General features: G+C 42.3%; 1 protein-coding gene across 2 annotated transcripts in view; it reads right to left on the bottom strand.

The window, feature by feature from the left end:
* Window positions 1-20,961, bottom strand: part of LOC124001301 (syntaxin-binding protein 6-like) — a 108,052-nt gene extending 87,091 nt beyond the window's left edge. Inside the window, exon 1 of one of the 2 annotated variants that reach the window (XM_046307975.1) lies at window positions 20,661-20,961. The gene's annotated coding sequence lies outside the window, so the exon portion shown is untranslated. The remainder of the gene's footprint in view (window positions 1-20,660) is intronic. The other variant, XM_046307976.1, reaches the window with a different exon arrangement.
* Between the last annotated feature and the right edge of the window lie 5,091 nt (window positions 20,962-26,052).

Genomic DNA, 26,052 nt, shown 5'->3' with positions numbered 1-26,052 from the left:
TTACCTGTAGCTCTCACTTTCATATAAACCATGCATTGTCAATGCAAACTTTCTCCAGAGCATTCTATCCTAAATCAATCACTCCAGCCAATATCACAGAATTATTCTTATAATGAAGGGAGGAAAAGACACTGGTAGAAACAATGTCTTTGTTACATGTCAGAAGAAATCACATACCCAGAAATCACATTGCGAAAGCAGTGAGATCAGTCCCGGAAGAAATCAAATAAAAATGGCCATTACATCCGACTGCTCTGTGCTTTTCCAGTCCCCAGTGTCAGAAAGACCACTCCAATCTCATTTCAGAAACATTCTACTCCCCAAAATAAATGGCCCTATAAAAGAATGTAATGACAGAATGAGTGACCGCCTCCAATATGGAAGACAGGCCATCGTGTCTGTGGAGTGGTGCAAATATCGGCATCTCTTAATATTACACAGGCAATGTTCCCTCCAACATCTGCTGCAGTTAGGAAACTTTTCAGAAACATTCATTGCCATTGAAACAGTCATCACATTTGACATTTGAAATACATATTTTAAATGTAACTTTGTTCACATTATAAAACTGTCAGCTCCTCATCGAATGAGACGAAACACCCAGGTCCACAAACACAATGTGCTTTGCTGATCATGTCAGAGAAAGCAGTGCTGAGGCAGTGCAAATGTGGTTACATTAATGGAGGAGGCAGTCATAAACAAAAGCGTTTAATTGTGTCCAAATGCTCTCCAGGGAACTATGGAGTTTAATCATTGTCTCAGCCAGACACACACACACACACACAGAGGTGGTGCACTGGTGATAAAAATATAACTGTCCGTCACAAAAAATGCTACATGAATTAGGGCGACTCAGGAGGCATAGCAACAATGCCATCGTCAATTTGGATTTCCAATAAGCAGGCACAAAACACTTGTTTTTCACACTGCATTGAGCTTCAGATAAGTGTTTGGCAGTTGAGGAGGAGAAGCAAGGAAACAAAATAGTTTCACAGAAACATAATCCGCAGCGTTCGAAGCATTGCCAAGACGAATTAATTGTAGGGAAAACACTAACAGCTTTTTGAAGTTTTCATGGAGGAAGAACAGTTGACAGATAAGCAAACTACTGTACATCAAGGTTAAGCTTCCAACGCTGAGGATTATGTTTCTGTGAAACTATTTTGTTTCTCCTCCTCAACTGCCAAACACTTATTTGAAGCTCTGTTAGGAGAAATACTGAACACCCATGTCTCTTCATCTTCAACAGTCCAGCGAGAAAAACATTCTGGCCTTTCTTTGAGAACAATAAATACAACAGGTAATATGAAACGTCAAGAGACATCGAGATTCCATCCAGAAAAGCCAGGATTGTTTACTTTCAGACATTTTGATTTCTGAATCATGAATGGTGCTGCATCTGGTGAGATTTAGTTCTAAGCATTGGCACTTTCACTGTTTCTACTGCTAGGTACACCTATCCACAGGGTAACGTTAGGTCACAGTGAACACTATGGGAGAGCACAATTCAACTAGCTTAAAAACCAAACATGATAATGATAAAACTATACTACATATTCACGTTAACAAATAATCGATAAAAACACATTTGAAGGTATACAGTAGCCTCAACAGCACTCCCTGGGGTAGCGCCACGGGGTAGCGGGAGGACAGCTAGCTTCTGTCCTCCTCTGAGTACATTGAGCGAAATGTTTGTGCTTCTAGTTCCGACAATGCAGTAACAACTACAACAACTACCTTATATACACACACAAGTGTAAAGGGATGAAGAATATGTACATAAAGATGTAGAGGACTGGCCACTCCACATAAGCCTGGTTCCTCTCTAGGTTTCTTCCTAGGTTGTTTTTCCTAGCCACCGTGCTTCTACACCTGCATTGCTTGCTGTTTGGGGTTTTAGGCTGGGTTTCTGTACAGCACTTTGAGATATCAGCTGATGTACGAAGGGCTATATAAATACATTTGATTTGATTTGATGAATGAGTGATGGTACAGAACGGCAAGATGCAATAGATGGCATCGAGTACTGTATATACATATGAGATGAGTAATGTTGGGTATATAAACATAAAAGTGGCATTGTTTAAAGTGGCTAGTGATACATGTATTACATAAAGATGGCAAGATGCAGTAGATGGAGAATCATGGTTCTCACCCCCTTCCATAGACTTACACAGTAATTATGACGACTTCAGGAGGGTGCCCTCCCACCTAAGAGCTCTTGCAGCATGAACTGACATGTCTACCCAATCAAAGAGAATGAATCTTGTACTGAAAGCATAACCTACAACTAGCTAGCACTGCAGTGCATGAAATTGGGTGTTTTGACTCAAGGGACAGAAAGACAAAAGTTGAACAGTTTTGAACAAATTCATTTCTTTGAAGCAAGAGCATTGTATTTTTTCACTTACACAGCTAGCAAATGCAGCTAGCTAGTTTAGCCTACTCAAATAGAGAGGGATGCCTTGTTAGGTAGCTGGCTAAGGCTACCAAACACTGGAACTCTTCCAGGTCAAGGTAAACTTTTGGTTTTATTACATTTATTACCACCGGGGCCACAAGTGTAACTGCTTACCTGTGCTGTACTGCATGATTGTAGTGAGTTTACTAACACGTTAGTTCTAGTAGCTATGTTGACTATGACTAGCTAATATGGTGCGGTCTACGGCACTGCATCGCTGGGATGTCCTTGTCCCATCGTGCTCTAGCAACTCCTTGTGGCAGGCCGGGAGCCTCCAAGCTGACTTCAGTCACCAGGTGTATGGTGTTTCCTCTGACACATTGGTGCGGCTGGCTTCCGCGTTAATTGAGCAGTGTGTCAAGAAGCAGTGTGGCTTGGCAGGGTCGTGTTTCGGAGGATTTATGGCTCTCGACCTTCGCCTCTACAGAGTCAGTACGGGAGTTGCAGCTTTGGGACAAGACTAACTACCGATTGGATATCACGAAATTGTGGAGAAAAATAAAATACAAATAATAATAACAATAATACTATCGTCAAAAAAATAGCCATGCACACAAAAGTGCATTCTTTCATCACATGTACAGTTGATTCTCAAGAGCTTCCACACTAATGAGATGCTATTGAGGCTAGAGGTCGACCGATTAAATCAGAATGGCTGACTAAAGTTTTCATAACCATCGGAAATCGGTATTTCTGAGCGACGATGTGCCGATTTTTAAAATATACCTTTATTTAACTAGGCAAGTCAGTTAAGAACCCATTCTTATTTTCAATGACGGCCTAGGAACGATGGGTTAACTGCCTCGTTCAGGGGTAGAACGTGTCAGCTCGGGGGACCCAATCTTGCAACCTTACAGTTAACTAGTCCAATGCAATACCGACCTGCCTCTCTCTCGTTGCACTCCACAAGCCTGTTACGCGAATGCAGTAAGCCACGGTAAGTTGCTAGCTAGCATTAAACTTAACTGACTGAGCGGTGGTAGGCAGAAGCAGGCTCGTAAACATTCATTCAAACAGCACTTTCGTGCGTTTTGCCAGCAACTCTGTTGTACGTCAAGCATTGCGCTGTTTATGACTTCAAGCCTATCAACTCCTGAGATGAGGCTGGTGTAACCGAAGTGAAATGTCTAGCTAGTTAGCGCGCGCTAATAGAGTTTCTAACATCACTCGCTCTGAGCCTTCGATGGTGGCTGTTGTCATTGTGTTGCTGGTTCGAGCCCAGGGAGGAGCGAGGAGAGGGACGGAAGCTATACTGTTACACTGGCAATACTAAAGTGCCTATAAGAACATGCAATAGTAAAAAGGTTAACCTCTAAGTCGACCCCCTACTTTTTCGAACATTCTGTTAAACATCGCGCAACATTTCAGCGCCCTGCTACTCATGCCAGGAATATAGTATATGTATATGATTAGTATGTGTGGATAGAAAACTCTCGGATGTTTCTAAAACTGGTTAAATCACGGCTGTGACTATAACAGAACGTGCGTTTCATCGAAAAGCGCAGGAAAATCTGATCACTGAAAATGGGAAAATATATCCATGCGCCACTTGAACGTGTTGTTGAATGGGAGCCACATTAAATGGGGCCGAGGTTGCAATACCTACAGCTTCCACACGATGTCAACAGTCTTGTCATTTGCCTACGATTTGTTTCTTGGTCAAACGGACACGAGGCAGTGCATTTCTTCCGGTCTCCGACCGGATATTTTGGTTGAGATTTACCCGGACATTATTTCTAGATGTACAGCTATAGAATATACATCGCATCGTGATCAATTTGATCAATTATTAACGTTTACTAATACCTAAAGTTGCATTACAAAAGTATTTTGAAGTGTTTTGTGAAAGTTTATCGTGGACTTTAATTTTTAAAAATGACGGTGCGTTAAAAAACAATTGTTTTCCTTGATCACACAGTCTTCATAGATCGATATCTAGGCTATATATGGACCGATTTAAATGAAAAAAAAGACCCAATAGTGATGTTTATGGGACATCTAGGAGTGCCAACAAAGACGATAGTCAAAGGTAATGAATGTTTTATATTTTACTTGTGCGTTTTGTGTAGCGCCGACTATGCTAATTATTTTGTTTACTTCCCCTGCGGTTCTTTTGGGGTGTTACATGCTATCAGATAATAGCTTCTCATGCTTTCGACGAAAAGCATTTTAAAAATCTGACTTTTTTGCTGGATTCACAACGAGTGTAGCTTTAATTCATTACCCTGCATGTGTATTTTAATGAACGTTTGAGTTTTAACTAATACTATTAGCATTTAGCGTAGCGCATTTGCATTTCCAGATGTCTAGATGGGACGCCTGCGTGTCGTGTAGAGGTTAATGAAGTACAAATGGTATAGAGGGAAATAGTCCTATAATAACTACAACATAAAGCTTCTTACCTGGGAATATGGAAGACTCATGTTAAAAGGAACCACCAGCTTTCAAATGTTCTCATGTTCTGAGCAAGGAACCGAAACGTTAGCACATATTGCACTTTTACTTTCTTCTCCAACACTTTGTTTTTGCATTATTTAAACCAAATTGAACATTCATTATTTATTTGAGGCTAAATTGATTTTATTTATGTATTATATTAAGTTCAAATAAGTGTTCATTCAGTATTGTTGAAATTGTCATTATTACAAATAAATACGTTTTTATTTTTATTTAAAAAAAAAATATATATATATATTATTACGTTGGCCGATTAATCGGTATCGGCCTTTTTGGTCCTCCAATAAATCAGTATCTGTGTTGAAAAATCATAATCGGTCTGAGCCAAGGACTACATGCTTTCTGGTAAGTTTTGATTACAATACTGGGTGGGGTGAATCTATTGCATATGACATACATGATTTTTTGTCAACTAGCAAATAGTAGCCTACAGCAAAGTGTGTTAAATCATTTCTAACTTGTTAATTTCTTCTAGTTAGTTTTTACCATGTGGGTTTTAGCTTGCTTGAGCCACCTACTGAAGAGTGTTAATTCACCTGTTTCCATACATGTTTCATTTTAAAACATCTTACAAAATGAGTTGTTTAATCTGACTGCTTAACTAATCGTTACAAGAAAATGCCACAGGCACAATCTGATATGTGGAGACATTTCACACAGACATATACCACAATCTACCTCACCAAGCAGAATGAGAAGAATAAGAGCACCATATCGAAGCTGCCCAGCAATACCAGTCGGGGTGGTGTTGTCATCATGTTTGACAGTCTCCTGGAGGGAAGGAGTCTCTCCAAGAAATGGCCATATCACAGTCTGCCGATATGGACAGCCCCATCAAGAGGATCCTCCTGGATGATGTATCTTAGGAGAGAATGGTAAGCAGCCTGAAACCTATAGTAGTAGCCATTGCATGCATTGAGGGAGACAATGCCATTCTGTCTGATGTTCAGACTGCTTGCAGATGTAAGAGAAGAACTCCATACTGCCCTGCCCACTGTTACTCCAAGCAGAGGAAACTGCAGTTCTAAAATACATCAAGAAGCGTGAAGACTTCTGCCTGAAGCCCATACACACCGCAGCGTACATGTTGGACCCCAAGTATGCTGGCAAGAGCATCCTGTCTGGTGCAGAGATTGACAAGGCCTATGGTGTCATCACTACCGTGTCTCGCCACCTTGGCCTGGATGAGGGCAAGGTTCTTGGCAGTCTGGCGAAGTACACTTCCAATCAAGGGCTTTAGGATGGAGATGAGATATGTTGGCACGACTGCCATATTACATCAGCAACCTGGTGGAAGGGACTTTGTGGATCTGAGACTTTCTCCTGTTGGCCTCCATCCTCCAAATCCCACCAACATCAGCCGCCTCAGAGCGCAACTGGCCCTTGTGTGGGAACACACACCAAAGCACGCAACAGGCTGACCAATACAAGGGTTGAAAAATTGGTGGCCATCCGGGCAAATTTGAGGCTTTTTGAGCCTGACAACGAGCCATCCTCAACAGGGCTTAAAGTGACAGTGAAGATGAGGCCTCAGAGTCTGATGTTCAAGAGTTAGACATTGAGGAGGTCCAGGGAGAAGACATGGAAGCCTGAGGGGAAGACAACCAAAGCTTTAGTTTCTAGACTATGTTGAAAATGTTCTGGGAGGTGGGATAGATCATTGGGGATCATTCAATATTCCCTTTTGTTGTTCAGTGAACTAATCCCATGTGAAGAATCAACTCATTTAATTAAATGTTCAATTCCTAACTAAAATAGTTTTAATTTCTACTGGAAGGATTTAAATCACTTGCAATTATGTCTACTTATGATAAGGTAAAAGGTTTATGTCTCCATATGATATGGTAAATATATCCAATGCAAAAAACATCACATTTAAATGCTATTAATATTAATGCCCATGTACACCTGTTAATTCCCACCTCTGAATATTCCCCAAAATGTGCAACCCTAGTCCTACTTAATCTTAAAACGGCACAGGCGTACACACAAACGGATAGGGCCGTGTTCAGTTTCCTATAAAAAACAGAAACACTTTGTTCTTCCACCATTTCAGCCCAGTGGTTCCCACCAATCTCTGTGCAAATGATTCTCTAGTAATTCAGAACTTCAATGAAATTAATTGAAGTGGGAATAATACGCTTCATTATGCACCTACGCGTATGAATAAAACATATGAAAACCTCAAACACAAATCATATGAAGACACTAGTAAACCTGAACATCAAATGTCAATGGTCCTACTGTCACTTTAAGAAGGGGGTAGAGAGGCATAGAGAGAGGGAGATTAGTAGCCCTAATCCTGGGTGTCCCTACCGATCCACTATCATCCTCCAGCTGAGAGAGAAGGCTCCCCGTGTCTCTCAAAGCTGTCGGCAGATAGTGGTGAGTCTATATCCAGCTTCAGGTGGGCAACTGAAGTGTGAGGGATGGAAGGGAGGACATTGGAGATTGAGGGTGGATTTCACTTTTCAGTGATGGTTTGAATTACATCAGTCTCACATTCCGACACTGCCTGGCAATGGTGAAAACAACCAGCTGTGGAAAAAGTACCCAATTGTCATACTATAGAAAAAGTAAATACATGTTAACAGAAAAGGACTAAAGTAAAAGTCACTCAGTAAAATACTACTTGAGTAAAAGTCTAAAAGTATTTGGTTTTAAATATACTTAAGTAAACGTAATTGCTATAATATACTTCCTTATATTAAGCAAACCAGATGGAGAGGGGCACACTCCAACACTAATTTACAAACAAAACATTTGTTTTTAGTGATTCCGTCAGATGAAATTGTATTGGTCACATACACATGGTTGGCAGATGTTAATGCGAGTGTAGCGAAATGCTTGTGCTTCTAGTTCCGACTATGCAGTAAAATCTAACAAGTAATCTAACAAATTCACAACAACTACCTTATACACACAAATACACAAATGTAAAGGGATGATTAATATGGACATATAAATATGAGAAATGGCATGCAGTAGATGGTGCAGAATAAGGTATATACATATGAGTAATGTAGGATACGTAAACATTAAAGTGCCGTTATTTAAAGTGACTGGTGATACCTTTATTAAGTCTGTATTTAAGGGATTTGAGTCCGTATGTTGGCAGCAGACTCTCTATGTTAGTGATGGCTGTTTAGAGGCAGTAGGGATGATATCTTGATAAGTGTGTGAATTGGACCATTTTCCTATCCTGCTAAGCATTCAAAATATAATGAGTACTTTTGGGTCTTAGGGAAAATGTATTATTTTCTTTAAAAACTTATGGCTGGGGGCAGTATTGAGTAGCTTGGACGAATAAGGTGCCCAGAGTAAACTGCCTGCTACTCAGTCCCAGTTGCTAATATATGCATATTAATAGTATATTTGGATAGAAAACACTCTGAAGTTTCTAAAACTGTTTGAATTATGTCTGAGTATAACAGAACCTATATGGCAGGCAAAAACCCAACCAGGAAGTGGGAAATCTGAGGTTGGTCATTTTTCAACTCATTCCCTATTGAAGAAACAGTGGGATATTGGTCATGTTGCACTTCCTAAGGCTTCCACTAGATGTCAAGAGTCTTTAGAACCTTGTTTGATGCTTCTACTGTGAGGTGGGGGCGAATGAGAGGGGAATGAGTCAGAGGTCTGCCAGAATGCCTTGAGCTCGTGCCGCTCGTTCACGTGAGAGCGAGCTCTGTTCCATTGCAATTCTACAGACAAAGGAATTCTCCGGTTGGAATATTATTGAAGATTTATGTTAACATCCTATAGATTGATTCTATACTTTGTTTGACATGTTTCTGCGGACTGTAACGGAACTTTTTGACTTTGTCTGCTCCTATTGAACGTGCTTTGTGAGTTTGTTTACCAAACGCGCTAACAAAAGGAGCTATTTGGACATAAATGACAGACATTATTGAACAAAACAAAAATGTATTGTGGAACTGGGATTCCGGGGAATGCATTCTGATGAAGATCAAAGGTAGGTGAATATTTATAATGTTATTTCGTACTTCGGTTGACTGCACAATATGGCGGATATCTTTTTGGCTTGATTGGGCTCTGAGCTCCGTACTCAGATTATTGCATGGTTTGCTTTTTCCGTAAAGCTTTTTTGAAATCTGACACAGTGGTTGCATTAAGGAGAAGTGTATCTAAAGTTCCATGTATAACACTTGTATTTTCATCAACATTTATGATGAGTATTTCTGTAAATTGATGTGGCTCTCTGCAAAATCACCGGATGTTTTTGGAACTAGTGAACGTAACGCGCCAATGTATACTGAGATTTTTAAAATATAAATATGAACTTTATCAAACAAAACATACATGTATTGTGTAACATGAAGTCCTATGAGGGTCATCTGATGAAGATCAAAGGTTAGTGATTCATTTATCTCCATTTCTGCTTTTTGTGACTCCTCTCTTTGGCTGGAAAAATGGCTGTGTTTTTTTGTGACTTGGCTCTAACCTAACATAATCGTTTGTGGTGCTTTCGCCGTAAAGCCCATTTGAAATCGGACACGGTGGTGGGATTAACATTAAAATGGTGTAAAATACTTGTATGTTTGAGGAATTTTAATTATGGGAATTCTGTCGTTTTGAATTTGGCGCCCTGCACTTTCACTGGTTGTTGTCATATCAATTCCGTTAACGGGATCTCAGCCCTAAGAAGTTATGGAATGTAGTGAAGTAAAAGTTGTAAAAAAATAAATAGTAGATACTTTAAAGTACTACAGTATTTTTGGGGGGTATTTTTACATAGATACTTTACAACACTGAAACTGAGACTTGCGTTGTAACCCCGTCAGTCACCCCATTTTCTAGTGACAATCCCTCCCTTCCCAGAAACACTTAATTCACTGTACCTCGCCAAGTCGTGAACGGAGGGAGCAGTGCCGAGTGCAGTCTCTCCTTTCGCTCAGCGTGTTAATGTGAAATCTGTTCAGCCAGAGCACACGGCTTTCAAGAGGCCTCTTGAGTAAGGGTGCTTTGCTTTAACCTACAGCCAAAACTTTCAGCACTCCCCACCACTCCTTTCCCTGCTTACTTCTTTACACAGGGCAATAGAATTCTGGCACAACAGCCAGGCTGAGAGAGCTTCACAACGATAGGACAGGTGCAGGATTTGCAAAAGCGTAGGCTACCACAAAGCCAATTCAATTAGTTTGACATCTTCCAGAATTGCCAAACACTGATAAAAAAAAGAAAAATCAACAACTGATCATTGTTTATGTTTAATCTTTGGTATAGTGAGAAATTTGGAATGCTGTTGTTACAGCTACTTTCCTCTGACATTTACAGTTAATGGTTAACAACCCTTTGAAGAATCCTTCAGAAAACAGAGGATCTGAAATAGGCTTGGGCGATATACCGGGGTATTTCGAAATACTGACGGTATGATATGGCAATGCTTATGACTATAAACTAAGTATAACTACAAGAAATGTAGGAGGGGCCAAATAAAGTATATACACAGCTCAGGGCTCCAGTTATGCATTTGTTTTGCTAACTTGCTAGCTAAGTGGCTAGATCAAGCTTTTTAGTTACAGCAGAGACAGTCTAGCCTAAGTAAGAGTCTCTTTAGCTAACATTCCACTCCGAACCACTCCTTGTCATTGCCAAAGAAACTGGCCTTTCTGTCATCTTCAAATATGAACATTCAATCATTAATGAGCGAGGAGAACTGATGAGTTGATAACCCTCACAGGTTATCCTCCAATTACAACAATTATCCAAATATTGGAACCCTATCACTTTTTTCTCCACAGAATACACCGCTATACGGTTACTAAGCAACTGTGATTGTCCAGATGAAACTAATCTGTCAAGTTGCTAGCTCAGTCTAAATACATACGGCAATTCCAACCACAAAACCTCTGCTTTGATTTTAAGCCTCAAAATACAATAACTTGCCTAGCTAACAGCTAAATGTTTTGACGTTGTCATTACATTACATTTAAGTCATTTAGCAGACGCTCTTATCCAGAGCGACTTACAAATTGGTGCATTCACCTTATGACATCCAGTGGGACAGTCACTTAACAATAGTGCATCTAAAACTTAGGGGGGTGGGGTGAGAGGGATTACTTAACCTATCCTAGGTATTCCTTAAAGAGGTGGGGTTTCAGGTGTCTCCGGAAGGTGGTGATTGACTCCGCTGTCCTGGCGTCGTGAGGGAGTTTGTTCCACCATTGGGGGGCCAGGGCAGCGAACAGTTTTGACTGGGCTGAGCGGGAGCTGTACTTCCTCAGTGGTAGGGAGGCGAGCAGGCCAGAGGTGGATGAACGCAGTGCCCTTGTTTGGGTGTAGGGCCTGATCAGAGCCTGGAGGTACTGAGGTGCCGTTCCCCTCACAGCTCCGTAGGCAAGCACCATGGTCTTGTAGCGGATGCGAGCTTCAACTGGAAGCCAGTGGAGAGAACGGAGGAGCGGGGTGACGTGAGAGAACTTGGGAAGGTTGAACACCAGACGGGCTGCGGCGTTCTGGATGAGTTGAAGGGGTTTAATGGCACAGGCAGGGAGCCCAGCCAACAGCGAGTTGCAGTAATCCAGACGGGAGATGACAAGTGCCTGGATTAGGACCTGCGCCGCTTCCTGTGTGAGGCAGGGTCGTACTCTGCGGATGTTGTAGAGCATGAACCTACAGGAACGGGCCACCGCCTTGATGTTAGTTGAGAACGACAGGGTGTTGTCCAGGATCACGCCAAGGTTCTTGGCGCTCTGGGAGGAGGACACAATGGAGTTGTCAACCGTGATGGCGAGATCATGGAACGGGCAGTCCTTCCCCGGGAGGAAGAGCAGCTCCGTCTTGCCGAGGTTCAGCTTGAGGTGGTGATCCGTCATCCACACTGATATGTCTGCCAGACATGCAGAGATGCGATTCGCCACCTGGTCATCAGAAGGGGGAAAGGAGAAGATTAATTGTGTGTCGTCTGCATAGCAATGATAAGAGAGACCATGTGAGGTTATGACAGAGCCAAGTGACTTGGTGTATAGCGAGAATAGGAGAGGGCCAAGAACAGAGCCCTGGGGACACCAGTGGTGAGAGCGCGTGGTGAGGAGACAGATTCTCGCCACACCACCTGGTAGGAGCAACCTGTCAGGTAGGACGCAATCCAAGCGTGGGCCGCGCCGGAGATGCCCAACTCGGAGAGGGTGGAGAGGAGGATCTGATGGTTCACAGTATCGAAGGCAGCCGATAGATCTAGAAGGATGAGAGCAGAGGAGAGAGAGTTAGCTTTAGCAGTGCGGAGCGCCTCCGTGATACAGAGGAGAGCAGTCTCAGTTGAATGACTAGTCTTGAAACCTGACTGATTTGGATCAAGAAGGTCATTCAGAGAGAGATAGCGGGAGAGCTGGCCAAGGACGGCACGTTCAAGAGTTGGAGAGAAAAGAAAGAAGGGATACTGGTCTGTAATTGTTGACATCGGAGGGATCGAGTGTAGGTTTTTTCAGAAGGGGTGCAACTCTCGCTCTCTTGAAGACGGAAGGGACGTAGCCAACGGTCAGGGATGAGTTGATGAGCGAGGTGAGGTAAGGGAGAAGGTCTCCGGAAATGATCTGGAGAAGAGAGGAGGGGATAGGGTCAAGCGGGCAGGTTGTTGGGCGGCCGGCCGTCACAAGACGCGAGATTTCATCTGGAGAGAGAGGGGAGAAAGAGGTCAGAGCACAGGGTAGGGCAGTGTGAGCAGAACCAGCGGTGTCGTTTGACTTAGCAAACGAGGATCGGATGTCGTCGACCTTTTCAAAATGGTTGACGAAGTCATCTGCAGAGAGGGAGGAGGGGGGGGAGGGGGCGGAGGATTCAGGAGGGAGGAGAAGGTGGCAAAGAGCTTCCTAGGGTTAGAGGCAGATGCTTGGAATTTAGCGTGGTAGAAAGTGGCTTTAGCAGCAGAGACAGAGGAGGAAAATGTAGAGAGGAGGGAGTGAAAGGATGCCAGGTCCGCAGGGAGGCGAGTTTTCCTCCATTTCCGCTCGGCTGCCCGGAGCCCTGTTCTGTGAGCTCGCAATGAGTCATCGAGCCACGGAGCGGGAGGGAGGACCGAGCCGGCCTGGAGGATAGGGGACATAGAGAGTCAAGGGATGCAGAGAGGGAGGAGAGGAGGGTTGAGGAGGCAGAATCAGGAGATAGGTGGGAGAAGGTTTGAGCGGAGGGAAGAGATGATAGGATGGAAGAGGAGAGAGTAGCGGGGAGAGAGAGAGCGAAGGTTGGGACGGCGCGATACCATCCGAGTAGGGGCAGTGTGGGAGGTGTTGGATGAGAGCGAGAGGGAAAAGGATACAAGGCAGTGGTCGGAGACTTGGAGGGGAGTTGCAATGAGGTTAGTGGAAGAACAGCATCTAGTAAAGATGAGGTCGAGCGTATTGCCTGCCTTGTGAGTAGGGGGAAGGTGAGAGGGTGAGGTCAAAAGAGGAGAGGAGTGGAAAGAAGGAGGCAGAGAGGAAAGAGTCAAAGGTAGACGTGGGGAGGTTAAAGTCGCCCAGAACTGTGAGAGGTGAGCCGTCCTCAGGAAAGGAGCTTATCAAGGCATCAAGCTCATTGATGAACTCTCCGAGGGAACCTGGAGGGCGATAAATGATAAGGATGTTAAGCTTGAAAGGGCTAGTAACTGTGACAGCATGGAATTCAAAGGAGGCGATAGACAGATGGGTAAGGGGAGAAAGAGAGAATGACCACTTGGGAGAGATGAGGATCCCGGTGCCACCACCCCGCTGACCAGACGCTCTCGGGGTGTGCGAGAACACGTGGGCGGACGAAGAGAGAGCAGTAGGAGTAGCAGTGTTGTCTGTGGTGATCCATGTTTCCGTCAGTGCCAAGAAGTCGAGGGACTGGAGGGAGGCATAGGCTGAGATGAACTCTGCCTTGTTGACCGCAGATTGGCAGTTCCAGAGGCTACCGGAGACCTGGAACTCCATGTGGGTCGTGCGCGCTGGGACCACCAGAGTAGGGTGGCCGCGGCCACGCGGTGAGGAGCGTTTGTATGGTCTGTGCAGAGAGGAGAGAACAGGGATAAACAGACACATAGTTGACAGGCTACAGAAGAGGCTACGCTAATGCAAAGGAGATTGGAATGACAAGTGGACTACACGTCTCGAATGTTCAGAAAGTTAAGCTACGTAGCAAGAATCTTATTGACTAAAATGATTAAAATGATACAGTACTGCTGAAGTAGGCCAGCTGGCAGTGGGTGCGTTGTTGACACTACACTAATCAAGTCGTTCCGTTGAGTGTAATAGTTTCTGCAGTGTTGCTATTCGGGGGCTAGCAGGCTAGCTAGCAGTGTTGTTTACGTTACGTTGCGTTAAAAGAACGACAATAGATGGCTAGCGAACCTAGAAAATCGCTCTAGACTACACAATTATCTTTGATACAAAGACGGCTATGTAGCTAGCTAACTAGCTAGCTACGATCAAACAAATCAAACCGTTGTACTGTAATGAAATGAAGTGAAAATGTGATACTACCTGTGAGTGCGACCGGGTAGTTGAGTTCTATACAGAAGACGTTGGCTAGCGTTGGCTAGCTGTTGGCTAGCTAGCAGAGTCACCTACGTTAAGGACGACAAATAGCTGGCTAGCTAACCTCTGTAAATTAAGATAATCACTCTAAGACTACACACTCTAAACCTAAACAACACAATTATCTTGGATACGATGATACGAAGACAGCAAAGACAGCTATGTAGCTAGCTAACACTAAACTAATCAAGTCGTTCAGTTGAGTGTAATAGTTTCTCCAGTGCAGCTAATCAGTGGACGTTAGCTAGCTGGCTAGTGAAGACTACGTTAGGACGGCGAAATACGATAATTACGCAATTATCTTTGATACAAAGACGGCTATGTAGCTAGCTGAGAAGAAATTGCTAAGATAAGACAAATCAAACCGTTGTGATATAATGAAATATAATGAAAAAGTTATACTACCCGTTGGAGCGACGTGCAGATGCGACCACTCGCTCCAACCGGAACCGGAACTTTGTCATAGTTCTAATTCTATATTCAAGGCTCCATGTTGTCGTGGAACATATTTGTGTTATTTCCAACAACTAACAAGCAACTCCGCCTTAAATCCAGCTGCATATTGAACATGGGGACTGCTGAAAGGCCAGTCTCTTTGGCAATGAGATGGAGTGGCAAAGACTGGTACCAGACTACAGACATTCAATCTTCAATACCCTCCTGGATCAAGATCCCGGTTGCCTGAATTGTTTTGTGTGGTATGGTACAGAAACGGTATGAAAATCTAGATACCGCCCAACACTAATATGTGCGCTAACCAACCCACAGTTGGAACACCGTGCCTGGTGTGATGCCAAGGTGTTATGTTTAACTTTCTTTGTGCCACATCCAGGGTTGTTTTCAGATGGCAGTGTGCAGATCGAGCCAGTGAGACTGCGATAAGCAGGGGAAATCACATTCCTGGGGCTTATCTTCCATTCACATTCCTTAGAGAACGCTCCACACTCAACAGGAATAACAGCTACACTTCAGCTTTGCTCGAGTGTGAGTTTGTAGAGGGTGGCCTCTAACAGAGTAGAATGCATGAAGGATGATGAGAGGGAGCCTGCTCTGAAACAGCTTTCTTTCAGGGGAGAAATGAGAATCTTCATATTGGGAAAAATACTATTTATTTCTAAAGGAATACAGTTGCATAGCGTATGGCAGGGAAAACACTGTGCTTGAAATGGATGCAGTATGTAGAAGATAGACCTACATTAAGTTGAAATCTTCCACAACAGCAGAGAGATTGCACAATGGTCTCACTGTCTGCACAATGTTTTTAAAAATGAGGTGACAACATTCTTTATGCTATATTTATTTAAGGATCTAGGCCTAAGGTGAGAAATACAATGCAGAATAAAACATTCACTGAAAACAGTGGCATAGTTCCACATAAAACTATCACTATTTCATATGTAGTCGCACATTTGAGGTGAGAAACAGCACAAATATTCATTGAATGGTTTGGGTCAGGGCAGTTTTTTAGTAAGCCTACTCCTCTTAACATGAGCAGTAAGGAAATACTGGCACAGTGTTGTAGGACTGGCACAATTACCATATAATCGTGTAACCGACGGTTATGGATGAAAAGCGTCATGAAATTAACAGTCATAACCGTTTGGAACGAACAGCTAACGAAGACTGCATTTGTGCGGTTTACTCCATTTCTGCGATAACAGACTCATTTTTTTACCCCCTTTTTCGTGATTTCCAATTGTTATCCAATTACAATCTTGTCTCATCGCTACAACTCCCCAATGACCTCGGGAGAGATGAAGGTCGAGTCATGCGTCCTCCCAAACATGCTTCTTTACACCCGAAAGCCAGCTGCACCAATGTGTTGGAGGAAACACCATTCAACTGACGACCGGAAGTCGTTAGAGCACAACGAGCCGAGTAATGCCTCCCCGGCCAAACCCTCCCCTAACCTGGACAATGCTGGGCCAATTGTGCGCAGCCCTATGGGACTCAGTCACGGCAGGTTGTGACACAGCCTGGGATCGAACCCGGGTGTGTAGTGACGCCTCAAGCACTACGATGCAATGCCTTAGACCGCTGCGCCACTCGGGAGGCAATAATATGGACTCTTAACAACGGGTTGACAATTTTTGCCCCTTGCTAAAACAAGCAAGGTATTGTAGCAAACAATGAATAGAATGGACTTTGAATCTCTAACCCTGGCAATTTGACTGGTTATCTTACGGGTATACTGGCAATAGCTGCTTGGTATTATGATGCAATCATTTCCATGCCAATGTAGAATGTTAACTGATATGGCTCATACAATGGATTTTTCGTAATGTCAATGGAGTTGAATCAACAAAAATCACAGCACATATTGTTGGGTACACTTCCTGCTTTGCACTAATGGGTACACTCGCAGTGGCTGCCAGTCCACCCATTATGCCATCATTGACTCATGGAAACAGGATGTACCTGAGCTCAATTTCGAGTCTCATAGCAAAGGGTCTGAATAATTATGTAAATAAGATATGTTTTCAATTTCCTAAAATTTCTAAAAACCTGTTTTTGCTTTGTCATTATGGGGTACTGTGTGTAGGTTGGTGAGTCAAGAAATTAATTTAATCCATTTTAGAAATAAGGCAGTAACGTAACATAATGTGGGAAAGGGGTCTGAATACTTTCCAAATGCACTGCAAGTATTACAAGCAAAGTTACATAGTGTCAATAGATCCTCCTTACCTGTAAAACAAACAAAGATCCAAACTAGCTGAAGTATGACAAATTGGAAACCTGTTATTTAAGTATCACTTAACCTGTCATGGCTGCAATCCCCCTATCGGGATAATTGTCATCAACAACCTCTGAATAGCATAGCGCTACATACAATAAATATTACTATAAATATTTCTATTCATGAAATCACAAGTGCAATATAGGAAAACACACCTTAGCCTTTTGTTAATCTACCTGTCGTGTCAGAATTTGAAATTATGCTGAAAACAGCAGTGAAAACAATGGCTGTCCAAATTCTGTTGCGCAAGCAAAACTCATGTGACCACTCGACGCGATGTTATCGTTCTGGCTCATTTTTCAAAATAAAAGCCTGAAACTATGTCTGAAGACTGTTGACAACTTGAGGAAGCGATAGGAAAAGGAATCTGGTTCATAGCCCTTTAAATCCAGCAAAGGGAGGCTATGGAACATGGAGTTTTCAAAATAGAAGCCACTTGTTTTGATTTTCCTCAGGGTTTCGCCTGCAATATCTGTTCTGTTATACTCAGACAATATTTTGACAGTTTAGGAAACTTTAGAGTGTTTTCTATCCAATACTACTAATAATATGCATATATTAGCAACTGAGACTGAGGAGCTGTCCATTTACAATGGGCACCTTTTCATCCAAGCTACTCAATACTGCCCCTGCAGCCATATGAAGTTAACATTCCCTTAGCGGTGTTGGTTTTGCATGCATATGCTTTGTAATTTGTATAAAGTGTGTTAAGATTGTTTGCCCATACACACTTGCCTAGTGATGTCATTTCATGTGCGCATCCTCCAGCCAAGTGGTGGGATGGGACAGTGTGTTCCCATGTTGAAGCTTCATCGGAAACTAGCAAGGATGTTTTTTTTCTCCACTCTCCATTATATGAGCCACTGAAGACAGGAAACTGGCCTCGTTAGTTCGGCTATCTTCTCATTGCACAAAAAAGGAGTGTCTCCACTTTCCCTTCCAGCAGGCATGGCAGTGGACATTCATAGAAACCCCAGTCAAAATCATCACACCATGTGTAATAGGTTAGTCTAATTATTTCCAATAGCCTATCTTTCATGGTGTACTTGAGCAGCCTAAATGTTGCAATTAAATACTTCATGGGAGTGTAGTGTGCATTTGGAGTTAATTGGGTTGGTCAACAGCTAGGAGATAAGAAGTAGTATTAAGGAGAGCAAGAGATGAGGTGAATAAGGTGGAAATAGCAGCCCTGCATGGCCCCAACCTGTCAGAGACTTGGCAATACAGAGATAGGATTTATCTGCAATGAGCAATTACCACCCAGCTAAAAATGTATTGCATTTTCCAAATGACTTTTTCCACCCTTTGGCTCCAATACAAACTCAAGCTCAGCATTGTAGCACTATGGAACTGGGAAAAATAACAATGTTCAGAGGGAAATTATTAGTAACAGCCTGATTTTAGTGGGGTCACACCTTACATTACCTTCCACTCAGAGTAACCCTGAAGGCTACTGTAATTACCCTAGTAACAAAACAAACATGTTGTTAGACTTGTTACATAAGTCACTCTGGATAAGAGCGTCTGCTAAATGACTTAAATGTAAATGTAAATAATCATTTGGGGCTAGCCTAATTGCTTTGCAATGACATAAAAAAAATAGGTTTTTGACATTACTCAAGTCCCATATCATAGCCACTAAGTTATGACAGAGTAATATTGTAGGTTAGCAAGGTTACAGCAACATGCACGTTTGCATGAACTAATAACGAATTAATTGCTTTGATATGGTTTTGGAGTAGGGCCAATAGCCATGCAAAATGATACAGTTTCCACAAGCGTTTCACTTCAGAACATGTGTTCCATAGATTCAGCAAGCCATGTGTTCCGCTGTGTCCAACATTCTCCTTCTTGTAATGTTCCATAGGATCATGTGGTACACGATTGTATTTATTAAAGTGAAAATGTGGAAAATGTTCTCTCTCTGTGTGCAGGTGTGTGAGAGAGCAGAAGTCAAGTACTAACCCCTTTTTAAATAAGCTGTCTGAGCATTGCATTGTTACACATACAATAGTATCTGGCCATTAGCCTGGTAAATATTTTTTTTTTTCTCATGGAAAACCACCTTCCATTAGGGTTACTGCTTTCAACAAGAGTTTCATATGAACAGGACATCCTGGGTTTTTATAAACCATAAAAGTCAAACAAACTTATGATCAATGATAGTCATGTGACTTTTCCTTATTGCTGGGTGTGGTATTCAAACAAATCAAATCCCACGAATATAAATGACTTTCTCAATAGCCTGACCAATGACTATTTATGAATGGAAAAAGCTATCGATCACGTAATACAATTCGTTCCTATGAGAACACCAAATAGTGCTTTTGAAGCCAAGGAAGTCTTAAAATGTCGTTTCGTGTGGGAGATTTATGTAGACGCAGCTTGAGCTACTCCAGGTAGTGACGTTGCAGGCTAGCTCAGTGCTGCCCCCTCTCATTGAGTATCTCAAGCTGCATTCCGACCGGGGTACTGCAGGCTGCCAATAGCCACTACATGATCCTTATAACTTATTCTGTGTGCGATTTCAGAATAACCGGTTCAAGAACATACATCAAGTGTAATATAAAATAGCCATTTTCCCATTCCCTATAAATGTGAGATCCGGTTTTCTGCAAAGAATGCCTGCAGTACCGTGCTCGGCCTTGAACGTCGTGGCTTCAATGAGAGGGGTCAGTCGTTCTCCCCTGAGCCTGACTGACATTTTCTATTAAGTTCAACCCACAGTTAATGTCTTAATATACAGATGAGCACATAATAATGAGCTTCAGGTTATGAAAATGTAGCTCTTGCAATAAAGCATCCTTATATGAAACTAGCAGGATGCATTATTATTAGGAGCATAAATTAAATATTTGCCATTCTATGAAGCTTGTGAGAAAAGCCTCGATCTGATGATCGGGGGCTATTTGAAGTTTGAACAATGTCTAGCTAGTGTTCAAAACACCAGTCTCAGTTTGAAAATTATGAGCATGGGAAAAAATCAGACTTCAAAATTAGGCGGCGTGGTTGCTGTGTACTGTGAGTTGCGTGCCTTTGAAGTACATATTTTGCAATAGTCGAATGTTCTGTACAATTTGAACAAACTTTACTTTGACAGTGTAGCACTGAAATTAACTTGGTGTCAGACTTAAGCCCAAAATACTTAAATGACTTGTTTTGCATGCATTTTACAAATGTAAGTCTTCAAATCCTGATTAATCGATTGAATAAATGTTTTGACGTGTGCAATAGGTCGTAAACTAATGTATAGCCTTTAACAGTAGCAACGTCTAGGGGATATTTAGCTCAATCTTGCTACAGGCACCGTGAAGACAGAGTGACACAAACAGGACTCTGCGCTCTAAATGTTAATTGTTGAACGAAAGTCCAGTACAAACGTAGATAACTAACTCGTCACACAATTTGAACTTGCTATTATGTGTATATAACATGTTCATAATGTGAAAAACCGAGAGTAAACAGAACAGTAAATATAAAAGTAACTCACTTCTTGTTAGGCGACTGTTTCACGTGTGGTCAAAGCCTCAAAGGATATCACCGTGAGTCCATGAACTTTCACTTGCAAAGTCGTTCCTGTTATCCAATCACAGTAAAAGGTAGCATGTCCTTTTTTGACATAGAAGTAGCCTAATTTCGTTCAACAGTCTGTATTTCAAAGAAAGACAGAGCGCCTCAAACTCTCGCAGTGCTAGACTACTAGCGCGCCACAGCTGTTGTCTCGATGGAAGAGCAGTAGCAGGTCCTCACTGCAACTTTTCCAAACCGCCAGTCACGTGGAGTAGGCGCTACGTAAACGCAATCTGGATTTTATTTGACTCTCAAAAACACTCCTCCAAAATAACAAGTATGTTTGCCATGATTTACAGTTGTTTTCCTTCGAATGAGAAGGATTTATAGTTGTTGTCCTTCTATATTTTCTTACTTTGCTTGCTATCAAATCTTAAATATTGGCTTTGAATGGGCCTATGCATCCATGATAATGCATTCAATCTCTCTTTTGGTTGGCCAACCAAAATTGTTTTTCAATTGTTGTCTATAAAGCCAATATTCATGAATATTCATGAAGCCAATATTTGCAACACATTTAATTGCCTGGAATTATTGCTTGGAAACGTACAGTATGTATATTTCCTTGATTAACTGCACAAAGTTCTGCACTAATTGACTGGTAGCCTATTGGGCTAAATAAATGTTGTCAATGTACACACCACATGCCTGCTCTCCCAAAATGCCAGCTGTTGCCACCCTGCCTGCCAGTGTGTTCATTACCATAGCCATGCCAACAGTGTGCTGTTCCATAGGAATTCCCACAGACTGTGCCCAGTTTAAGAAATCATAGACCCCATGGCTTTGTTTTGTTTTTTATAGCGCCCCCCAGACCATAATTCCACCCACGGGATTTTTTGGGGGGGCAGGGTCTGAAAATAAATCTGCCTTTTAAAAATGCATTTCATGCAATTCCACCTCATTTACATGATGGAAGACATTAGCTGAATCTTTTTTAATACCACACAAATGACTGAAATGAGTGGCTAGTCTGACACTGACAAACTGAGATTAAACTGGTCTTGACTTCAAACCAACAATAGCCCAGGCCAATGAAATGACACACAGATTGTACAATATTAGGAGGAGATGTATATTATAGGCTACAGTAAGCTACTAATGATGAAGATGAAGCCATAGGCTACTCATGATGATGGCCGATGTGCTTGTTGTGGCAATAGCTTACCAAATCTACACCAATGTGCCGGAGGAAACACCATTCAACTGATGACTGAAGTCAGCCTGCAGGTGCCCGGCCCACCACAAGGAGTTGCTAGAGTGCGATGAGCCAAGTAAAGCCACCCCCAGCCAAACCCTCCCCTAACCCAGACGATGCTGGAGCAATTATGCGCTGCCCTATGCGACTCCCGGTCACGGCTGGTTGTGACACAGTCTGAGATTGAACCCAGGTCTGTAGTGACGCCTCAAGCACTGTGATGCAGTGCCTTAGACCGCTGCGACACTCGGGCGGCCCTGAAAAAAACGTTCTATTTGTTCTACAGACAGCAGTGGGCATTTGCTTTCCAAACTGAACATTTTTTCCGCGATTGTGTTTTGAAATCTGCAAAAAGCAAACCTACAGCCGCAACCAACCATAGAAATATAATCCATAGATGGCAGTTCCCATTCAAGTCAGGGCTGGCACCCACTGCTAGTTTACCCATGAGTTTAACAGTCAAATTGCAAGGGTAAGAGGCTCCAAAACCTTTCTATGCATTATATGTCTATGGCCACAACGCAACAAGCTGTATATTTTGCACGCATGCCGCCAAAACTGCGGACTCCCGACTGTAAGTACAGTTGAAGTCGGAAGTTTATATACACCTTAGCCAAATACATTTAAACTCTGTTTTTCACAATTCCTGACATTTAATCCTAGTAAAAATCCCTGTTTTAGGTCTCTAAGGATCACCACTTTGTTTTAAGAATGTGAAATGCCATAATAATAGTAGTGAGACTTATTTATTTCAGCTTTTATTTCTTTCATCACATTCGCAGTGGGTCAGAAGTTAACATACACTCAATTAGCATTTGGCAGCATTGCTTTTAAATTGTTTAACTTGGGTCAAACGTTTCAGGTAGCCTTCCACAATCTTCCCACAATAAGTTGGGTGAATTATGGCCCATTCCTCCTGACAGAGCTGCTGTAACTGAGTCAGGAATGTAGGTCTCCTTGCTCGCACACGCTTTTTCAGTTCTGCCCACAAATTTTCTATAGGATTGAGGTCAGGGCTTTGTGATGGCCACTCCAATACCTTGACTTTGTTGCCCTTAAGCCATTTTGCCACAACTTTGGAAGTATGCTTGGGGTCAATTGTCCATTTGGAAGACCCATTTGAGACCAACCTTTAACTTCCTGACTGTTGTCTTGAGATGTTGCTTCAATATATCCACATAATTTTCCTCCCTCATGATGCCACATATTTTGTGAAGTGCATCAGTCCCTCCTGCAGCAAAGCACCCCCACAACATGATGCTGCCACACCCGTGCTTCACAGTTGGGATGGTGTTCTTCGGCTTGCAAGCGTCCCCCTTTTTCCTAATGATGGTCATTATGGCCAAAAAGTTATATTTTTGTTTCATCAGTCCAGAGGACATTTCTCCAAAAAAGTGTGGTCTTTGTCCCCATGTGCAGTTGCAAACTGTAGTCTGGCTTTTTTATGGTGGTTTTGGAGCAGTGGCTTCTTCCTTGCTGAGCGGTCTTTCAGGTTATGTCGATATAGGACTTGTTTTACTGTGGATATTGATACTTTTGTAGCTGTTTCCTCCAGCATCTTCACAAGGTCCTTTGCTGTTGTTCTGGGATTGATATGCACTTGTCGAGCCAAAGTAAGTTCATCTCTAGGAGACAGAACGCGTCTCCTTCTTGAGCAGTTTGACGGTTGCGTCGTCTCATGTTTATACTTGCGTACTATTGTTTGTTTGTACAGATGAACGTGGTACCTTCAGGCGTTTGGAAATTGCTCCCAGGGATGAACCAGACTTGTTGGGGTCTACAATTTTTTTTCGGAGGTCTTGGCTGATTTCTTTTGATTTTTCCATGATGTCAAGCAAAGAGGCACTGAGTTTGAAGGTAGGCCTTGAAATACATCCACAGGTGCACCTCCAATTGACTCAAAAGATGTCAATTAGCCTATCAGAAGCTTCTAAAGCCACAACATCATTTTCTATAATTTTCCAAGCTGTTTAAAGGCACAGCGAACTTAGTGTATGTAAACTTCTGATCCACTGGAACTGTGATACAGTGAATTATAAGTGAAATAATCTGTCTGTAAACAATTGTTGGAAAAATGACTTGTGTCATGCACAAAGTAGATGTCCTAACCGGCTTGCCAAAACTATAGTTTGTTAACAAGAAATTTGCGGAGTGGTTGAAAAACGAGTTTTAATGACTCCAACCTAAGTGTATGTAAACTTCCAACTTCAACTGTATACCGTTAACTGCCAAAATAAAGGAAACACTTGAGTAAATGAGGGATACAAAGTATATGTTATGGTGTGAGGGGCATTTTCCTGGTATTGTTTAGGTCCACTTGTAGAATCTATGCCGAGGCGCATTGAAGCTGTTCTAGCAACTTGTGGTGGCCTAACACCCTTTTAAGACACTTTGTGTTAGTGTTTCCTTTATTTTGGCAATTACATGCATGTGCTTGTGATAAAACTTGGATGGAATGGCATCAAACACCTGGAAACCATGTGTTTGCTGTATTTGATACCATTCCGCTGGTTCCACTCCAGTCATTACCATCTGCCCATTCTCCCCAATTAAGGTGCCACCAACCTCCTGTGATCCACAGTAATGATTTTTTATAAACTATTAATCCTCCGTGGGTTAACTATGCTCTCTGGTGTGTTTTGAACATTGAGAACATTCCTGTGATAGGCAAAAAAAAGTATGTTATTTGTATATGTATTTTTGGGGGGCCCAGCCCCCGAATGACATAATTTACCAGTCACATTTATTTGTTATGCAGTTTATCTTTATTTTTCTATGAATCAGTTACCCAATCAAGGCAGGGCCACCCACTTATCCATGTGAACCACCTACCTTCTCTCCTCCCCCATCTGACAATTAGCATAGCAGCAGGCAGCAGCAGGCTATCCACACTCATTGTGGTTGGCAGTTGTAGTAAATATATATACACACACATATATATATATACACATATATAATCTATACTGTATTTTTAATATATACTGTATTGTTTTACTTTTTAGATCCAACCCCTGTAAGCCCCTGCATTAATCAGACCCTGAGTGTGCTGTGTCCAGTTTTCTGCTTGGTTGTGTGCGAGTCATCCAGTTTCTTTAGAGACCTCTAACTCTTGTCCTGGCAGAGTTTCTCTTTTATACACCAAAGACAGGGAGAACAGGTTTAATATGTGTCTCAGTAGTTTAAAAAAAGGTTCTCCTCCTTTTCTTCTTTCATGACTGGTCACGAGGAAAATAAACTAGCAAAGGAAATAATTGAAGACTATTTGGACATTATTGGGACACTTGGATGGGGCTATGACAATGGTGATCCATGATTTTTGAATAAGAGATTATAAATCCTCTCGCTATCTATCACCTATTTTCTTGTTGCAGAAAGTACTGCACCAGCCATTGCTTCCTTGCTTTTCTGAAAACACTACACTCTTTGTTGTCCTGTTGACTTGATCATAACATCAACCACTGGCATGAATCCACCATTCTGGAGAATTAGGGGTAAGGTCAGTTTAATTGCCCCATGAATATGAGTCATTTGGAGATCAGTATAAAATTCTCTAAGCACAAGCACTGATAGTCCTAGATATACAGTAGATTATGTTGGCAGTCATAGAAAATAGACCTTCAAAACTTCCTCCGGACCAATTTCCAATAGTTTGTGAAGTTCTGTGTTGTGTTTTCAATATCTCAGAACCATGCAAGCATCTAGTTCAACTTGTGGAGAGCGTTCATTGAAATAATTTTCATTTTGACTGTGATTCTTGGGAATCTTCTGGGACATACTTTTTTCCCCGTACCTCTGCAATGTGATTTACTGGGTCTTTATTATTGCTAGTACATTTGAACCTGTATGTTGTATGGTAGCAGTTTGCTGCTCTTACCAAGAGCCAACTGGGACAGGACAAGGTGGAGGCAGGGATTTCGTAGCATTACCTTCTTCACGGTACCCCACTCTGACAAACAGACTCAAACTAATGTCATATTTCCTCTTCAGTAGTTCCATGTGGAATGTGTGTGTGTGTGTGTGTGATAGAGAAACAAAGAGGGTGAGAGAGAATCCAGGGGGTTAGAGAGGGCCATCAGGTATTTCCTGCCGGCTTGTCTGGGAATTTGGGCAGCTGTGT

The sequence above is a fragment of the Oncorhynchus gorbuscha genome, linkage group LG17 (genome assembly GCF_021184085.1).
Source record: "Oncorhynchus gorbuscha isolate QuinsamMale2020 ecotype Even-year linkage group LG17, OgorEven_v1.0, whole genome shotgun sequence".
Taxonomy (NCBI): domain Eukaryota; kingdom Metazoa; phylum Chordata; class Actinopteri; order Salmoniformes; family Salmonidae; genus Oncorhynchus; species Oncorhynchus gorbuscha.
Note: the sequence above shows the minus strand (reverse complement) of the source record. Positions and strands in the feature narration are given on the sequence as shown.